This window comes from Paramisgurnus dabryanus, chromosome 3 (genome assembly GCF_030506205.2).
Source record: "Paramisgurnus dabryanus chromosome 3, PD_genome_1.1, whole genome shotgun sequence".
Classification (NCBI taxonomy): domain Eukaryota; kingdom Metazoa; phylum Chordata; class Actinopteri; order Cypriniformes; family Cobitidae; genus Paramisgurnus; species Paramisgurnus dabryanus.
The window spans coordinates 46,381,939-46,393,336 of NC_133339.1; the positions used below are offsets into that span (position 1 = coordinate 46,381,939).

Here is an 11,398-nt window from a genome sequence, read left to right on the forward strand (position 1 = left end):
CCAGATAGCAATTTTGTCCCGGCCCAGCTCCGGCCCACACAACCAGTTTTTCCTCGGCCCACATACAACAAAGAATGACGGCCCTACAGTGGCCCAGTTCTGAATTACGGACAAAGGCCACACTTGGCCCATGTCTCTGACAGATAATAGCCCATAATTGGCCCAAACCTGGGCCAGAACAGATTATAACATCGGTACCAGTTCTCAGCCATAGGTCAACCATATTAAAACCAGCATTTAACCAGAACTTCCAAAACTGAGCCATAACTCAGCCTAATCTTGCCCAAATTATATTAATAAATAAATCACACGAAAAATTACTTTCAAATTGTTTGCCTTTTTATTAATCAATAGCACACAAGTCAATAACACTACAACATTGTATGTGTTAAAACTCTTCTAGTATAAACTGCCAGCAATAAACAAAAATACTAGTTTGTTCAAATACATTATTGGCATGAATCTACCAACAACTTAAATTACAAAGCAATTTCATCCTTAGTAAACAAACAAATGTTTAGAACAAACTGATAATAAAAAAAAACCTTTGTGACAGTTACATTTGTGTGTTAAACGTAGCTTGCCCAAATTGCCAGCTATACACAAATACAGAAGTTCATTGAAATTAATATATAAGCATGAATAGAAATTTAAATGAATTACCATGGGTAAATACAAGTTTAAACCAAACTGAACTTAAAAGTTAGTTAATTAGAAACTTCATGTGTATGTGAAACCAACTCTACAGCCAGCCAGCCAGCAAAGATACAAGGTCCAGTTAAAGTATTAGCATGAATCTAACTTAGGTAATTTAAAATAAAACGAAAAATTAAAACAATACAATTCATAAAAATGAAACAAACAATCAAACACTAATAATAATCTATGTGTATGAGAAAGTGTTCCTATTCAGGATTGTCCTCAACAAGAAGTACTGCTTTCCAGCCTATCTTTTCTTCTCAGCTCCTCTTTCCATAGATGTAAACATTACAGCAGCCCACTAAAAGAAAACAGATGCAAATCAATAATTGTTATGAAGCAAAAGCCATATAATAAAGTAATTAAAAGCATAATGATATACTTTAAAACAAACAGTTAGATAAACAATTAGAAGATGAACCTTTTAGGATGAACTGCTTCTGTTTTCTTCCTCAAGTTGCTTTGGATGAAAATGTCTGCGTTGAATGTCTAAATAAAATGAAACATAGCTTAGACCTTAAAGAGGTACTTTTCATTTAGATACAAAGCAAATGAGCAAATGAGATATGTTCTAAGCATGTATTTAAAATATATTATATTAGGACTATCCCCATTATTAGTTACCAAGAAAATTAAGTCAAATCAATATAAATGAAAGAGAGAAGAATCATATACTGCACGTCTAAGGTCTTCAGAATTGCTGTCATACTTTATCCACCTATGAGAAATTCAGCTTTGCAGATATAATTCTAAAGATTTGTCAAGTATTGATTTTGGAAGCAATTAAATTAACATTAAATTAAATGGTGGCCCTGATGTACTGTCACTAACCTGAATGTCACCTCCTCCTGTCCTGTCAGCATCCTTGTCCCACCTCTTTACCTGAAGCAGACACAGCAGATGATAAACAGAAAATAATTTCACAGTATTCCATATATTCAAAATATTTGTATTTTTACCAATTTCCTTTGTATTCAACAATGCAATTCGGGTAACTAAAGTAATGTTAGGCTATGGTCAGTTCTTACTCACCTAATGAATGAAACCACTGTCCAGCCCTCTGTATTTATCAGCTTTCACTGAAATCACAATGTGACTATTTAGCCATATAGAGCAATCTTTTGATATATAAACACAAAGATGCAAACATGAGCCTCAATATTTAATTTACCTTAATGTGTCTATTGGAATATACACCCCATCATCCTTCTCTTGTCCCACTCCATAGTCTTCATGTCTTGATGAACACAGACACACTTTCATCAAAAAAGGAAACTAAACGTTACAGAAATACGTTTTTTAAATATGTTTTTTATATAAATGTTCTAACATCAGGAAGACCAGATAACCAAATTCGATTACTTCATTATAATATGATCACAGTTATTCTTAACCTGATAGAAAACAGCTAATTTAATATCAATATAACGTTAATTGTCACACATTACGTTATACACGAATCACGTAAACGTTTGCATCCCTTTATACGTTTGTAAGACATTTAAACAAAAACATTTTTATGATTGAAAAAGTTTAAATATTTAAGTTCAGGTACTTACTATCTTTCATCCTGCTGCCTTTGAAATCTGTGTGTCCGTTATGATTGATTGACGCGGTGTAACTGCTACTCCGACGGTAACCCCGCCTATTGGTTAATTTGATTGGCCGCCGCTCGGCTTCCGTTAACAGGAAAGCTCGTCTTCTGTTATGTGATTGGCCAGTGGCACTCGCCTTTTTTGATTTGATTGGCCATCTCAATCATTTTTGACAAGGTGTTCAACGTAATGCTGAGTTGCAGGAACTAGAAAAAGATGACGTTAAAATACCGCGAGAGTGATTTGAAATCAGAATGCTGTCCATGATCTTTCTAATCGCTCTCGCAGTACTTTGATGTCATCCGCGTGTAGGTTCTTGTTGCACTTCATAAATAAACTGCGCATCCTTAACGTAACGCGAAGGTTAACAATACATTTTGTTTATTTCTGCAGTATCTAACATTTGATTGTACACAATGATAGTTTTACTTAGTCATTGAAGTCAGAAATCTTCAGCACAGTAACGTTTATTTCTGCAGTATCTAACATCTGATTGTACACAATGATAGTTTAGTCATTGAAGTCAGAAATCTTCAGCAGGAATAAACTCCTGCTACAATGAAAATCGCGCAAAAGCAAGTTTAAATAGAAACGATCCATGGTGCTTCTCAAAGCAACGTTATAGAAACTTTTAAATTCAGAAAGAAAAACTTTTGGAAGTTCAGGGTCATTTGAACAAAATAATCTTGACCCATGATCTGAAGGCAAGTTTATGTGATTGAAATGTAGACAAACATTATTGTCCAAATATATTAGTTTCTTTTAATACAAAACTAACATTTTACTTAATAAAGGTTAAATTAACATTAAGATTAAGATAGCCTGAAAATACTTCAATTTAATTATTTATTATAAATCAGTATTTTAAATGTGGCTTACAATCACTAGACTGATCTGGGCCAGAATCACTACACTGATCTGGGCCACATACCTCCCAATCACAACTGGCCCAAATATTATCTGCCATCATGGATCCAGTGCCATCATTGCCACACCTGGCCCATACTTGGCTGACATGTTGCATGCCGTTGCCGGCGGCACGCCAGCAGTGCCATCATGAGGCCACATTCGGGCCGAGTCCGTCTGCTATCTGGGATGTACCTCCATCAGAGCTGGTCTTCTCAAATAACATTCACATGAGCTGCTGTTTCTTCTTCCTTTGTGGGTTTACTGGCCAAGCTCCCCCTTCTTTGGCTGTTGTACCGCTGCTTTGCGTTACATGCATGGCTGTGTCCGAAAACTCAAGGCAGTGACTCGTTGCCTCGCTGCCTCATGAGGCAATGACTTCGGAGGCATGAATGCAGCTCAGAGAAAGACTTTCGGACACACTTCAAAGGCAGCGTGTTTGAAATATAAACAGAGAGCGCCTTTGTGATAACTAATCACATATTTGAAAACTACAATACTAATTTCTCGCTAGAAATGCAATTAAAAGGTGTAAAAAGTGAAAATCTACATTTATTTAAATTAAATTAAATTACTAAATTTGTGCTCCAGTTGCTTCCTTGGCCGCCATTTTATTTTTTCGAACTCGACCAGGCTCGACCAATCACATTCTCATTGTACGCCCACACATAGGTATCTCAGGAGACAGGAAGTAAACCAAACACTGAATTCGGACATGCCTTGATGCCTTCCTGCCTTGGAAAGCTGCCTCAGAAGGCAGCAATTTAGAGTTTTCAGACGCAGCCCATATAGTGCCGACTAGCGGTCTGAATACATAAATACATGACGACGCAGACGACGATGCAGATGCATAAATTAAAAACAGTCTTAAGGCTAAGCCGTAGCACCTATGCAGAACTATTACAAGACACACTCATAGCTTTTTCGAACGACGACAAGGGTAAAGTAAAAATACTTTCAACTAGTCTAGAACCAATAAAATAGTCCAATGACAAACTCAATTATATTAAAGAAAGAAATAAACTTTGATAGAAGAGCTTTTCCCCATCATGGACCTGTAAATCATTGCGCCATCTTATTCTCCAGCTGCTCTTTACTGCGCACTCTAGCTCATGCCGACATATTCTAGGTACACCTGAGACTTATATTACATCTTGTAAAATTAGGGATAATATTGGCCCTTTACTGTCCCTTACACTTAAATCACCTGTATGTCTAAATCTAACGTAACGTGAACCATCAAGTCTGAGCTTTTTATAAAACACCCTGGCCCACTTTTCAGGACTCTGTCCCATTTTCTTTTTTGAGTCCTTTGTAGGATTCTGTTTTTACACATGACACGTGTCCAAAGATGACACACACCAAAAATACAACTTCAGAGCCGAAATAAAGCTGCTCTGCTTAAGTGAGAGGAAGAATATCTGAGGCCTAATGTATGTTGTGTAAATAATGGTGGATATTATTGAGGTGGAGAGCTCACTTGTATTTTTTATCCACAGGTTCTTAGTAGCCAGGATACAAGAGGGATTGAGATGATGGATTTAAAAAAGCCTCATACGCATCACTCTTTTAGGAATTTATAAATGAGAAGCAACGCTTATGTTTCTTTCATGACAACAGGGAGCATTTACATGTAATGAGGACACTATTTATACCCCAACTTTTGTTCTGTATTATTGTTCTCGTGGGAGAAAGACAACATTTGGCTTTTTATTGTGATGGTTTTTATTTTTGTACAGGTCACAACAAACATTCACGTGGCCAACAAAGCCAAACCATGACAACTTAATGAGATGTTTTATAATAATAATATCCAAAATAACTCAAACCTCCATCTTATCAATGCTGATCACAGGCTTGCATCATTCGAAAAACAAGTTGTTTTTAATATTACACTGACTTTCACTGATGATGTTTACAGCATTCATGGATAATTAATATTTTCTGTATCAGTCTTAAATGTTAAACAGTAAATATGGGTGTATGTGTGTGTGTTTATAGTTATCAACAAATAATAAAGGCATTTCCAGGGCCCTTTTGAAGACTGGAAATATTGACAAACAATATTTTTTAGTCAAACAAAAACATAAAATGTGTTGTTTTTTTTGTGATAACTCTTTGAACCATCTTTTATAACCAGATTCAAATATTAATGAAGCGATTTCAAAATGAACTGCACATCTCATTGCAACTGTTTTTTGGTCCCTGTCTGTGTATCCCTGGTTTTTATTGTGCCTTGTTCTCCCCGTTGTTCCAGTATTGCTCCCTTGTCAGTCACCATGGACACTGATTGAAACCACACCCACAACTTGTTAGTTACCATAGAGATTCATTAGTTCTCTGCTACACTTTTTGGGCCCTATCTTGCACCCAGCGCAATTGACTTTGTCAGTGACGCATGTATCATTCGTATTTTGCGCCGGCGCACAGCAGGGTTTTTCCCTCCACAGATGCACGTCAGCAAACTAGGGAATGAACTTGCGCTCCCTGGGCGGTTCAGCGCAAAAAGGAGGCGTGTTGCGGCGCAAACCATCTCTTATGCTATTTTGCAGTTTCAAAAAACAATTGCGCTACTAACCAAAAAAAACTAGTCTAAAGTCAGTGGCGCGTTGCGCGTGGTTCATTATGCTATTTTAAGGGCGCATGCTTGACCATAATGTATAACGTGCACAACGCGCATACACTTTGCTTATCTAATCTACACAGATGCAACAGTTATTTTTGCAAATCATAAATTGTTACACTTAAAAATATTAATACACGAGATAAGGGGAATCATAGTGGTGAGCATTTTGGTGATAGTTTTTATTTATTCTCATGCGAATAACGATTAAAATATTTTTATAACGTTGTTGTGTGGCTGTATTACGTTTATTTTATGTAAATAATAGTTAAAATGTTTTCATAAGAAACCTTAATGTATATGAACTTGATTTGTAAGAGTACTTTGGGGTTGGACCTTGCTTGCGTTTCTTGGGTCCGATTTCAAAGCCCCCAAACCCTTTCAGTGGTGAGGGTGGACGCAGCGATGTCCTCTGCTGGCGTCAGGTCCTGAGGCAGATCCACCTCCCGTTACACGGCGTGCCCGATTTATGCTGGCAAGCGTGGGATTCCCCCGTACAAGGACGTCGGTCTCCTCGGCTGTGAACCGCTCCTGGCGTGCGACTGGTAAATCCGTCATAATAATAGCAACCCGCCATGGAAATTGCGCCCTTGCGTTTAAAGGGAATGTTGGCTAGCGTTCTGATTGGTTTATTTGACGTTACGCCCAAACCACACCTATGAATAATGAACCTACTTCAGACCAACCTCTTATTGATTTGCGCCCGGCGCAAGAGTTATTTCTCACGCCGGGAAAATAGCAACAGCGCCCAAGATCCGCCCACAAACTCATCTGCGCGTTGCGCTTCGCACTTGCGTTTCAGATCGTTAAAATAGAGCCCTTTGTGTATAAATAACCCTTGTGTTTCAGTTGTACTCTGTGGCAATTATGCAACAAATTGGATTTCAGCTGCCATAAATCCAAAGAACAAGAAGAAGAAGAAGGAGGAGGAGGAGGAGGAGAAGGAGGAAGGGGAGGAAGGTAGGAGAATGAGTAGAAGAGGAAGAGGAGGTGGAGGAGGAGTAAGAGGAGAAGAAGAAAGGGTAAGTGAAGAAGAAAAAGGAGAAGGAGGAGGAAGAAAAGGAGAATGAGGAGGATGAAATGGAGAAGAAGGAGAAGGATGAAAAGGATAAAATGGAGAAAGAGGAGTTGAAAGAGTTGGAGAAGATGGAGTGGGAGGATGAGTAAGAGGAGAAGGAAGAGAATAAAAAGGAGGAGGAGAAGGATGAAGGGAGGAGGAGTAGAAGGAGGAAGAGATGGTGAAGAAGGAGTTAGGAGAAAGAGGAGGAAGAAAGGAGAAGGGAAGGAGAAGGAGGAGGAAACAAAGGAGAGGTGAAGAAGATGAAGAAGGAGGAGGAAAAGGAGAATGATGAAATTGAGTAGAAGGATAAAGAGGAGAAGGATGAAATGGAGAAGGAGTTGGAGAATGTGGAGAAGGAGAAGTAAGAAAAAGAGAGGTGAAAGATAAGAAGAAGAAGGAGAATGATGAAGGGAGAAGAAGGACTAGAAGGAGGAAGAGATGGTGGAGAAGGAGAATGTGGAATTAGAACAAGGAGAATAAGGAAAAGGATGAAGTCGAGGAGAAGGAGGAGATGAAGGAGTTGGATAAGGTGGAGTAGGAGTAAGAAGAGAAGGAGGAGAAAGAGGAGGAGTAAGAAGAGAAGGGGGAGAATGAAATGGAAGAGAAGAAAAAAGGGAAGAAGGATGAAATGGAGGAGAGGGAGGAGTTGAAATGGAGGAGTAGAAGGAGGAGTAAGTTGGAGAAGGTGGAGTAGGAGGAGGAGTTAGAGGAGAAGGGGCAGGAAAAAAGGAGAAGAATGAAGAAAATTAGAGGTGAAAGATAAGAAGGAGGAGGAGAACAAGAAGAAGAAGAAAAATGAGAAGTAAGAGGAGGAGGAGGAGAAGGAGAGAAAAAGAAGGTGAAGGAAGAGAAAAATGAGAAGAGGGAGGAGAAGACCTGTTCCTGGTTTTTTCCTGTTCCTGGTCTTTCCAAGTGTATTTGCATTTTATAATAAACTCGTATCTGGATCCTCTGCCTGCCTGTCTCTTCATGCATCGTTACATTTACTGTTCAAGCATTAGATATTAACAAACTGTGACTGATTCACAAAGAATTAAATGTTTTTCTCTGCCTTCATCTTTACCAAACGACAATGGAAATGTGAAGATGATAAGTGTATGTATGCAGCCACCTATCTGTATCTATCTCCAAGGATGCAGATTCGACGGTCCCAGCCCAATTTCTGCTCTATTCCAATTAACCATAATTTTATCCAATCATCAGAGGATAAAATTCATGAGAGCTATGAGTATTAAGATAAAACCCCTCCCTCAAGGACAGCAAGACAAATCTTTTATCCATGATTTCTAGGAATATATGATTAGGTGTACTGATGCTACTCAGATCGTGTTAATGATCTCATTGGTTCTGTTGTAAATGAAACTAGAAATAAAAAATCACAACCTATTTAATTTACAAAATTTAAATAAAATAAAGAGTCGTCCCTTCTTTGTTTGTTCTGTATTGCTTCTTGTTAGCACATTTTCATTCATAGACTTCCTTCAAAGTATGTTGTCTCCCAAAAACTCCTTTTTTGTCACATCCATAACATGTGTTTATTTCCTCTCATTTAAAACACATATACACATATAGACTAATATTTCTGTCATGTATCAACTCGGTCATTAAAGGTTTATAAAAACATAAACAGATTGGTTAATATATTAGTAAAAAAAACATTATCTGATTATATATACATTTTTGACATAAAATCAACCCTTTTTAAATGTTGTTGTACAGTTTATTGGATGAGACCTGGTGTTTGTGGATCAGAAGTTGATGAGAAACATCTCATCCAGTCTCTCAGAATCAGCATCAACCCAGACAGCAGCATCATCACCTTTGCCTGCAGTATTATACAGCACAGCTGGAAGCAGGGCTGTGCTCTTACAAACTGATCTCCAATCAGTGATACAGCTGAACCCCGTCCTGTGTAACACTGCACTGAGCATGTCGCACATATGTGACAGCCATAATGTCAAATCAATCTCAACTTGTCACTAGCATTTCATTCTCCTCCACCCAAGTCAAAATAAACGGCCAACAATTGAATTCTTTTAAATGTGTTAGCGCCCAAATAGAAAGACAACGGTGATTGGTTTCAGATTATATGCAGAGCTGAAGAAGGAGGTGTATGCGTTTCCTAATGACAGGCAATATTATTCAAACTAAATTAGATTACCCAGGCCCTCAGGGCCATCTCCATAAAGGTCACTGAAAATAGGACTGACGCATACCAAATCGGTTTGTACCATTCTGCATTAGATTCAATCTGTGCCACTGACGAGATGGGCGGTAATGCGGCAGAACGAAGCTGATCAGGCCATTTAAATTGACTAATTTCTTAATACAGAATAAACGGGTTGGTAATAAGGACCATTAGAGAGGGTTGAACCAAACGGTCATGGCAAGGTCATAGATACTCTTAAAAACAAAGATGACACATTATAATGACACAGAACAACCTGTTTTGGTTGTTTCACAAAAGGTTCTTTGTTGTGAAAAAGGTTCTTCAGATTATGAAATGATTCATTATAGAACCCTTGACAGAAAAATGGTTCTTGTATGGTGTCGCTGTGAAGACACATTTGCAGCACCTTTATTTATTTTTTTAAAGTGTAGGCTTGCTAAAGATCAAAAGTGGAAAACAAGGATTACATGTTGTAGAGTAAGCATTTACCTTAGCATCTTGTGCTTCTTGTACATCGTGCGCTCGTCTCTTTTAATGAGGTCATTAGGAGGCGTTCCTAATTCTGGTTGTCCAAGTAACAGTTATAAAGAAATTAGTAAATGTCCATTTGCTTACCCTATTGGCAAATATTTTTGCTTATTTTATGCATCCAATCACTTTAATTTAATATTTATGGTCTAAAAACTAGACTTATTTTCTTGGGTCGTTTTGCTCATCAAGAAAAAGCATCTTAATTTAAGATTTGTTTATATTTTTACTGAAAACAAGACAAAAATACTAAGAATTATTTTTCTTGAAAATCATTTTTTGCAGTGCATTGGTAGACATTTCCAAAAGGAACAGGGTTAACCAGTTTAAAAGAAAAAGGATGAGGAGGGTGATAATAGCAATATAATAATATTAATAATAAAAACAATAATAATAAGAATGATAAATTCAATTAATAAGAAATGACAACTAGTAATAATAGTATTAGCAATAGTAGTAATGATAAACATATTAACAAATATACTAATTTCATCCAAAATAAGGGGGAGGTTAAAGGATCAGGAAGAGGACAAATAATAGTAGTAGTTGCAATAATAATAATAATAATAATAATAATAATAATAATGGTATATTAACTGTAATATTGATGCATCTATTAATGATAAGGTACAAAGCTGTCTCTGATCCCCCTCATGGCCATGGCATAGCATAGACCCCCGTCATGTTGCAACGGGCAATCAAGGTGAGGTGCTGCGGGGCCCAGGGGCCCAAAATCCATCCCCATTCCCGGCCGTCCCACACATGCCACGTTTACCCTGTCTTTTTGTGTTTTATATGGCTGCTTTCATTGTTATACTCATGATATGTTTATGCCAACTAGTGTATAATGCATTTAAAAAGCATGGCATGCAGCATGGAACCAGCCCAGGCCGCCATGCCCACACCACACTTACCCTATGTGTGTGCTTTTTTGCTTTAAACTTGCATTACAACAGCGAGACATGTGCTGAGCCAGCCGGAGACAAGAAATCTCAGGTGAAAGTACAAGCTAGAGGGCAAAGCCCAAGACCCCCGGCCCCACATCACACCCACCCACAACTAATGCATGCCACAGCCAACCAGGGTCCAGAAGCATCAGTCTGTTTTTCATGTCCACGGGTTGATGTGATGTAGGCCTTGGCATTTTTGCAGATTAATCCTTCCAAAAAAAGTTTTACCCCTGGAACACAATTTTTACCCCCTCCGAAACCCAATTGGACTAGTTTTAGGCTAGTTTAGATAGCATTTGCTTTGAAAACCTGCCAACCCTGTGCCAGATGTTGCCAAGCTTCCGTTGAATGAGCGTAGTGATATGTGATCCAAAAATGTTTATCATTAGTATATATATTTTTTTACGTTAGGTAACGTTTGCTTGCGCAACACTGCCGTAATCATGCTTAGGTGGGTGTTTTCCAGAGCCTTGCTATCCAGTTGCTAAGTCGTTTTGAGTGGTTGCTAGGGTATTTTGGGAGTTTTGTAATTTGTTGCTTACTGGCCCAGGTCAAAAGAGTCCACCTTCAAGTTTCTGTGATGTTGTGGATTCAAGATATGACTCAAGTTCCTCCTACGATATGAAACCTGTTAAATCTCTCACCTATTTTATAATCCCAGCAGTTGAAAATTGATGTTTGACTCCTTAGAGCAGTGGTTCTCAAACTGGGGGTGAGCCGCCCTTGGGGGGCGTGAGATGTGCCAGTTTATGGACATTTTTATCACAAATTCGCTTCAGTTCAATCTTCAAACAATACGACTACTAATAAACAGCACTACATCTGTTTAATTTAATATGATTTGTTTATATCAAATTCTAAGTTTGA

At 38.1% G+C, this 11,398-nt stretch overlaps 1 long non-coding RNA gene across 4 annotated transcripts; it reads right to left on the bottom strand.

Moving 5' to 3' along the window:
• Nucleotides 1-206: 206 nt before the first annotated feature.
• On the bottom strand, nucleotides 207-2,541 carry LOC135744978 (uncharacterized). 4 transcript variants are annotated; one of them, XR_010530908.2, is made up of 6 exons: nucleotides 2,259-2,540; nucleotides 1,871-1,955; nucleotides 1,732-1,778; nucleotides 1,531-1,581; nucleotides 1,121-1,188; nucleotides 207-1,000 (listed from the first exon to the last, which is right to left on the bottom strand). It is a non-coding gene; the product is annotated as an uncharacterized lncRNA (long non-coding RNA). The 4 variants fall into 4 exon arrangements; XR_010530910.2 differs by having other exon boundaries at nucleotides 1,121-1,581; nucleotides 1,871-1,936; nucleotides 2,259-2,541; XR_010530907.2 differs by having other exon boundaries at nucleotides 1,121-1,581; nucleotides 2,259-2,541.
• Nucleotides 2,542-11,398: the final 8,857 nt, after the last annotated feature.